This window comes from Alosa pseudoharengus, unplaced genomic scaffold, assembly GCF_046254945.1.
Source record: "Alosa pseudoharengus isolate Yale_2024_CS ecotype anadromous, Long Island Sound unplaced genomic scaffold, YU_APseudo_1.1 YU_APseudo_1.1_scf_5, whole genome shotgun sequence".
Classification (NCBI taxonomy): domain Eukaryota; kingdom Metazoa; phylum Chordata; class Actinopteri; order Clupeiformes; family Clupeidae; genus Alosa; species Alosa pseudoharengus.
Genome location: NW_027468837.1, coordinates 34,184,737 through 34,192,236, shown reverse-complemented (window position 1 = coordinate 34,192,236; position 7,500 = coordinate 34,184,737). Strand labels below are relative to the sequence as shown.

General features: G+C 44.9%; 1 protein-coding gene across 1 annotated transcript in view; it reads left to right on the top strand.

The window, feature by feature from the left end:
- The window catches only part of cbfa2t2 (CBFA2/RUNX1 partner transcriptional co-repressor 2), a 40,593-nt gene that overhangs the window by 165 nt on the left and 32,928 nt on the right, over positions 1 to 7,500 (top strand). The gene's annotated exons all lie outside the window — the stretch shown is intronic.

Here is a 7,500-nt window from a genome sequence, read left to right as displayed (position 1 = left end):
AAGCAGAGAATAATGTTTAGCCTTTGAATGTCTCTTGAATGCTGCATGTTTGTCTGTCTGTCTTTCGCGGCAATTTTACTTGTGGTCTAGTCGTAGCGTAGCCATCCATTCCAGAGGCAATTTGAAGTGGAAAACCGGAGAAATGATTTATGAGTTTGTTCTAGGGTTTCAGTAACGTTTGTCCTCCAGTTGGCTATTTATATGATCTAATTCGTCTATGATAAGGTCTATATTATTCAAAATGTATTCAAAATTAGATTTGTCTCCGTTTCAGCCTTCAAACATAATCTTTTCTAGTTGACAAATGTATGATAAACATTAGCATGATAAAGTGCACAGCGCTTCACTTTTTCCACATTTTGTTGTCTTATTCTAAAATGGATTAAATTACATTTTTCCTCAAATTTCTACACATACTACCCCATAATGACAACTTAAAAAAAAGTTTGTTTGAGATTTTGCAAATGTATTGAAAAATTAAAAAAAAAACGAAGACCTACATACTTAAGTATTTACAGCCTTTACGATTAAGCTCAAAATTGAGCTCAGGTGCATTCTGTTTCCAATCATCCTTCAGATGTTTCTACAGCTTAATTGAAGTCCACCTGTGGTAAATGCAGTTGATTGGGCATGATATGGAAAGGCACACCTGTCTATATAAGGTCCCACGGTTAACAGTGCATATCAAACCACAAAACAAACATGAAGTCAAAAGAATTGTCTGCAGACCTTCGACACAGGATTGTCTCGAGGCACAGATCTGGAGAAGGGTACAGAAAAATCTGTTCTTTAAAGGTCCCAATGAGCACAGTGGCCTCCATCATCCGTAAATGGAAGAAGTTTGGAACCACCAGGACTCTTCCTAGAGCTGGCCGTTCCTCTAAACTGAGTGATAGGGAGAGAAGGGCTTTAGTTAGGGAGGTGACCAATAACCCGATGACCACTCTGACAGAGCTCCAGGGTTCCTCTGTGGAGAGAGGAGAACCTTCCAGAAGGACTACCATCGCTGCAACACTCCACCAATCAGGCCTGTATGGTAGTGTGGCCAGACGGAAGCCACTCCTTAGTAAAAGGCACATGGCAGCCCGCCTGGTGTTTGTCAAAAGGCACCTGAAAGACTCTCAGACCATGAGAAACAAAATTCTCTGGTCTGATGATACAAAGATCAAACTCTTTGGCGTGAATGTCAAGTGTTATGTTTGGAGGATACCAGGCACCACTCATCACCTGGCCAATACCATCCCTACAGTGAAGCATGGTGGTGGCAGCATCATGCTGTGGGGATGTTTTTCATTGGCAGGAACTGGGAGACTAGTCAGGATTGAGGGAAAGATGAATACAGCAATGTAGGCTACAGAGACATCCTGGAAGAAAACCTGCTCCAGAGAGCTCTTGACCTCAGACTGGGGCGACGGTTCATCTTTCAACAGGACAACGACCCTAAACACACAGCCAAGATATCAAGGACAACTCTGTGAATGTCCTAGAGTGGCCCAGCCAGAGCCCACACTTGAATCCCATTGAACATCTCTGGAGGGATCTGAAAATGGCTGTTCACTGACGCTCCCCATCCAACCTCGGGAGGTTCTGTAAAGAGGAATGGGCAAAACTGGCCAAAGATAGGTGTGCCAAGCTTGTGGCTTCATATTCCAAAAGACTTGAGGCTGTAATTGCCGCAAAATATGCCACCACAAAGTATTGAGCAAAGGCTGTGAATACTTATGTAGCCTACATATTATATTTTTGTTCTTTATTTCTAATACATTTGTCATTATGGGGTATTGTGTGTAAAATTTTGAGGAAAAAAAATAATTGAATCCATTTAATCCTGTCTTTCCCACCTGATGACTCTAGTGTTTCCCACCGGATTTCTGCATGCCTTAAGGATATTTCAGCCTGGATGAAAGATCGGCACCTTCAGCTTAATCTCTCAAAAACAGAGTTTTTGGTGTTTCCAGCTAAAACAGCTATTCCCCAACAGATTAACATCCAGCTTGACTCAACTTCACTGACCCCAACTAGATCGGCACGAAACTTGGGCGTTGTAATTGATGACCGACTTAACTTCTCTGAGCATATAGCTTCTATTGCAAAATCATGCCGGTTTATGCTTTACAACATTAGGAAGATCAGACCTTATCTGACACAAGATTCCACACAACTTCTTGTTCAGACCATGGTCATCTCTAAGCTGGACTATTGTAATTCACTATTAGCTGGCTTACCCGCTTGTGTAACAAGATCATTACAGCTGATTCAAAATGCTGGAGCACGCCTGGTCTTCAATCAGCCAAAGAGGACACATGTAACTCCTCTCCTAGTTACTCTCCATTGGCTCCCTATAGTAGCCAGAATTAAATTTAAATCTCTCACTTTGGCCTATAGGACACTAACTAGATCTGCTCCTAGTTATTTTAATTCAATAATCAAGCCTTACATGCCCAACCGCCCACTGCGGTCTTCTGGTGAGCGTATGTTGTGTCGACCAGTCATAAAAACTGGGTCTAATTCCAGACTCTTTTCTTCAGTGGTTCCATGTTGGTGGAATGAACTGCCCAGTGCTCTCCGTTCCTGTGGTAGTTTTGGGTCGTTTAAGAGGGGTCTAAAGACATTCCTATTCAACATATACTTAGTTGTTTAAGCGCTTATGTGTTATGGTTTATATAATGTTGTTTTTATTTTAATTGGGCTGTTAATTAATTTGACATTATTGTTTATTATTGATATTCTCCTTAATGTAGTCTTAGCATGTTATTGTTTTTATATTATTGATTGAATTGACATTATTGTTTTATTATTGCCTTTCCCCTTTTTTTACATTGCTTTTTTTATTAGGCTATTGATTGAATTGATATTATTGTGTGCTACAACTATTCTCCTTACTATATTTGACCTAGATTTTAATCTGTTCCCTGTTCATTTTTAAATATTATTATGTTGTTTTGTATTTATATGTCGCTTTGGACAAAGGCGTCTGCTAAATCCATAACCATAACCATAACCATAACCATTTGGAATAAGACTAACATAACGAAATGTGAAAAAAGTGAAGCGCTGTGAATACTTTCCGTATGCACTGTACATCATTTGATTGTTTTGTAGGCCTAACCTACTCTTTTCATTCTTAAAAAATATGACAGCCAGTATTCAAAGTAATTACACTGGTGTTACTGCTAATGTAATAATAATAATAATAAAAATAGGCTAGTTGTCTAATAATAAAGATATTATGAATATGTGTGCTTATAATATCAAACACACACACACATTTGTATAAAATATGTAAATGCATACATTGGTTGTATTATTATTGCCTTCTCAAAGCAATCTAATTATTTAGGGAAACTCTGAGAGCATTTTTCTTTTGCTGTGGAATGCTGAGCACACAACTGAACAACTAGCACTTGCTCACACTTGTATCAGGCAGCACAAAGCCATCACTGAGCTCACAGGGGCAGTTTCTTGTGGCAAAGGATGCATTCGACACAGACTGCTGAATAGCTGGGCCCTGTAAGTCTCTCTCTCTCACACACACACACACACACACACACACACACACACACAGTCCCCACACTCTGTTTTCAGCGGCAGGATTTGGAGCTAATCCACTAGGCAAAGTTTCACACCATCTGGAGTTTACAGCTCCTCAAGAGCTGAGCAGCAGGAGGGCCCCTAGCAGAGGATACGAGAGCACACCCACTCCAGCCTGACCCCCACGGGGGACAATGCCCAGTGCCACCCCGCCCGGCAGTCCTCGCCAGGTCGCCTGTGCCCAGGGACTGGCCCCAATATCAAGATTTAATCCTCAGGGAGGTGTGTGTTGGAGGGTGGGGGATTGCTCCTCCTAAGCATAAATAATGAATGAGCTCTTTAGAGGTGTGAAGGCCATTGATGCTGCTGGAAATGGAGGTTTATTATTATGGAGGCGATTGCCACTAGGGAGCAGTGATGTTTCTCTGGGCGGTGACACTGGGGCTGATGGTGATGGATCTGATGGTTATGGTCTTTTTAAGGACTTTTAAAAGCCATTTGAATACAAACCCCCCTCCGTGTTAATCCCTCACCACCTAGCCTCCCCACCCAACCCCACTTTTGTCAACCACCAGGGGCATGGATGGAGAAATTCTGATGGGATTGGATAATGGCTCATTCAGTGTGGGAGATTTGAAATAATATTACCTTGGCTGTGCTTATGAGAGAGCATGTACGGGTGCATACTTTGTTCTCACTCTTGGGCAATTGTTCCTTCATTTGTGGAGACTTTTTTGTCTCTTTATTCAATTACACTCAGTTAAAAACATATGTAGCCACTTGGATGGCATGGTGTTTTTTTGCCGTTTTGTAAATGGTGTGTGTATTTGTGTGTGTGCGTGTGTGTGTGTGTGTATGTGTGTGCCTGTGTGGGTTGCACACTCCCGAGTACAAGACAGATTCCTTTCCTCTGACTTTTAAAAGGGAAATAAACGACAAAGGGCCCTTCAGGTTTGCATTAGCAGTCTAATTGGTTTTGGCTTTGACTGAGGTTTGCAGCTTGGCTGAGCGGCGCTTTGGTCGTGTGTGTGTGTGTGTGTGTGTGTGTGTGTGTGTGTGTGGGGGTGCTGCACCTCGGAGAGTCAGAGACAGGGAGGGAGAAAACGAGGACGAGAGAGAGATGGAAGGAGAAAGAGATGGGGGGATGAAGGCAACACAAGCAGAGTTCATATTTTTGGGACACTGATTGTACTGATAATGACTCCGAGAGAGAGAGAGAGAGAGAGAGAGAGAGAGAGAGAGAGAGAGATGAACTCCCCTTTTCTATGGCAAGCTTCTATATATCTTGCTGCAACTCTTGCACTCTTTTGTTTCTCTCCTAATAGTATTCTTAGACTTTGATCCTTAAAGTTTTTAAATTGAATTTCTGCATTTAGGAAATAATTAATCTCTGATTCTTTCTATTGGCAGCATTCAGCCAAGAAGTAAAGCCCTGTTTCTATGGCACCTTGGTTGCAGTTGGCGCACAGCCTGTCTTCTCTGGGCAGCCAGGTTTGCCTGTGTCTGCCCTTCTCGATAGCCAGACTGTGATTGCTTAGTCTGTACCATGTCAAGGTTCTTCTCTGTCTGGTATCAGTGACTATGGATTGGTAGTCTTTCACAGTGTACTCTCTGTACACAGTGTACTCTCTCCCTCTTTGTATATGTGTGTGTGTGTGTGTGTGTGTGTGTGTCTGGTACAAGCCTACCCCTATCTCAGAGCAGAGCATCCCCACCATCACCTGCCTGCATGTGTTACTGTAGGTTCCAGATGCAGGGAGGTCTTGCCTCCACCTCTACACCCCCCCCTCTCCACCCCTGACCTGGTAGCTAGTCTGCCTCTGGTTAATGATTAGAGTCACTGTATCTCCTCGACTTACAAAGGGAGAGATGTGGTATGGGATTTTGTGAGAAGCTACAGATCCACTGGAACATAACATGACAAACCGTGCAAATGGATGGCGCTGTCAGGTATGGAAAAGTACAGAGTCCCAAAAGCAGAGGCTTAGTGTTATTTATGTGTTGTTAGATCAAACCTGAGCCTGAAGTTTGTTCTTAGGCCAACAAGACCTTTGAAATGAGATCTCCTGCACTCATTTGTTGCATAAGGGCATCTAGTATTTCTTCGAGCCCTATGAAAACTGTCTGTTGTGTCATAATAAACAACTTGATCCTTCTCAGGATGTTAGCACATGCGCTACCTCTTTCTTCCAACCCCTTCTGCGTAATCACTGCAGAGTTGCAGTAACAATAAATCAAATGATTTGAACAGTCACCCCCAAACTAATCCTCCTTCAGCCTAAAATCACTCAAAGAGTGACACATAAAAACAAAACAGACAAATAACTTGCAAACACTTAATAGCAAGTTTTCTATGCAGTGTTAATTCACTACAATCACTGCCACATTGCAAAAGGCTTTGAACAAAAACATCAGTGAAAATGTTAGGCCTAGCAGTCTCGTGTCGCCTCTTGTTTGTGTGTTGGTGAGGCGGCACCAGTCGGGTTTCACCAGCGCCGAGCTGGGCCTGATGTCCGTCAGTGTCCGCTGCACATGCGGGGTACGGAGAGGAGAGGAGAAGGAGAGGAGAGGGAGAGGAGAGGAGAGGGAGACGAGAGGAGAGGAGAAGGAGAGGAGAGGGGAGAGAGCGGAGAGGAGAGGGAGAGGAGAGGAGAGGACAGGACAGGAGAGGAGAGGACAGGAGAGGGGAGGGAGAGGAGAGGACAGGAGAGGGGAGGGAGAGGAGAGGAGAGGGAGAGGAGAGGAGAGGAGAGGACAGGACAGGAGAGGAGAGGACAGGAGAGGGGAGGGAGAGGAGAGGACAGGAGAGGGGAGGGAGAGGAGAGGAGAGGGAGAGGAGAGGAGAGGAGAGGACAGGACAGGAGAGGAGAGGACAGGAGAGGGGAGGGAGAGGAGAGGACAGGAGAGGGGAGGGAGAGGAGAGGACAGGAGAGGGGAGGGAGAGGAGAGGACAGGAAAGGAGAGGAGAGGACAGGAGAGGGGAGGGAGAGGAGAGGAGAGGAGAGGGGAGGGAGAGGAGAGGACAGGAGAGGGGAGGGAGAGGAGAGGAGAGGGAGAGGAGAGGAGAGGAGAGGACAGGACAGGAGAGGAGAGGACAGGAGAGGGGAGGGAGAGGAGAGGAGAGGAGAGGACAGGACAGGAGAGGAGAGGACAGGAGAGGGCAGGGAGAGGAGAGGACAGGAGAGGGGAGGGAGAGGAGAGGAGAGGACAGGAGAGGGAGAGGAGGAGGAGGAGGAGAGGACAGGAGAGGGGAGGAGAGGTGAGCTGATGCTGGAAGAATGGATTAGCTGTGAGGGAGACATGGACGTAATTGACAGCAGGCTGGACAGCTGGTTCTTGTTGCCGGGCGCTGCATGGACAGGCCGGGGAGATTGTATCCAGATGTGTGCCGCCTCCTCCGATCGCCCGCCAACAACAATTCCCTGGAATGTCAGTCTGCTGGAGACCTGGGCCTGTTAGCATGACGACGTTCCCCAAACGGTTGAGGAGCCATAACTCCCAGGCTCTGGTCTCTGCTTTATGGGGATGTGCTTTCTGTTTATTTCTCTGTTTGGGGTTTTAGGAGTATCCCTCAGACCTTGTTAAGGACATGTTCTATAGGTGCCCTCTGATGTTGTCTGTGAATATCTTCATCAGTGCTTCTTGCACTTCTTGTATATACACGAATTATACACACACACACACACACACACACACACACACACACACACACACACACACACACACACACAAACACACGTACATACATACATACATACACGTACATACACACATTTTTCAACTTTTTTCAAACTAAACTTGTGGTAAACCGAAAGAACATATTCAAGGACAACATATGTTGACTGTGCCCACATATACACCAACAAAGTCTTACCAGTTGGCCATTGTTTTCTTTATTCAAAAGTGGTCCTGAATGAATTCAGCCTTCTTTTCAAGTTTAGTGAACTTTCCACACGTGACTAGGGAGAT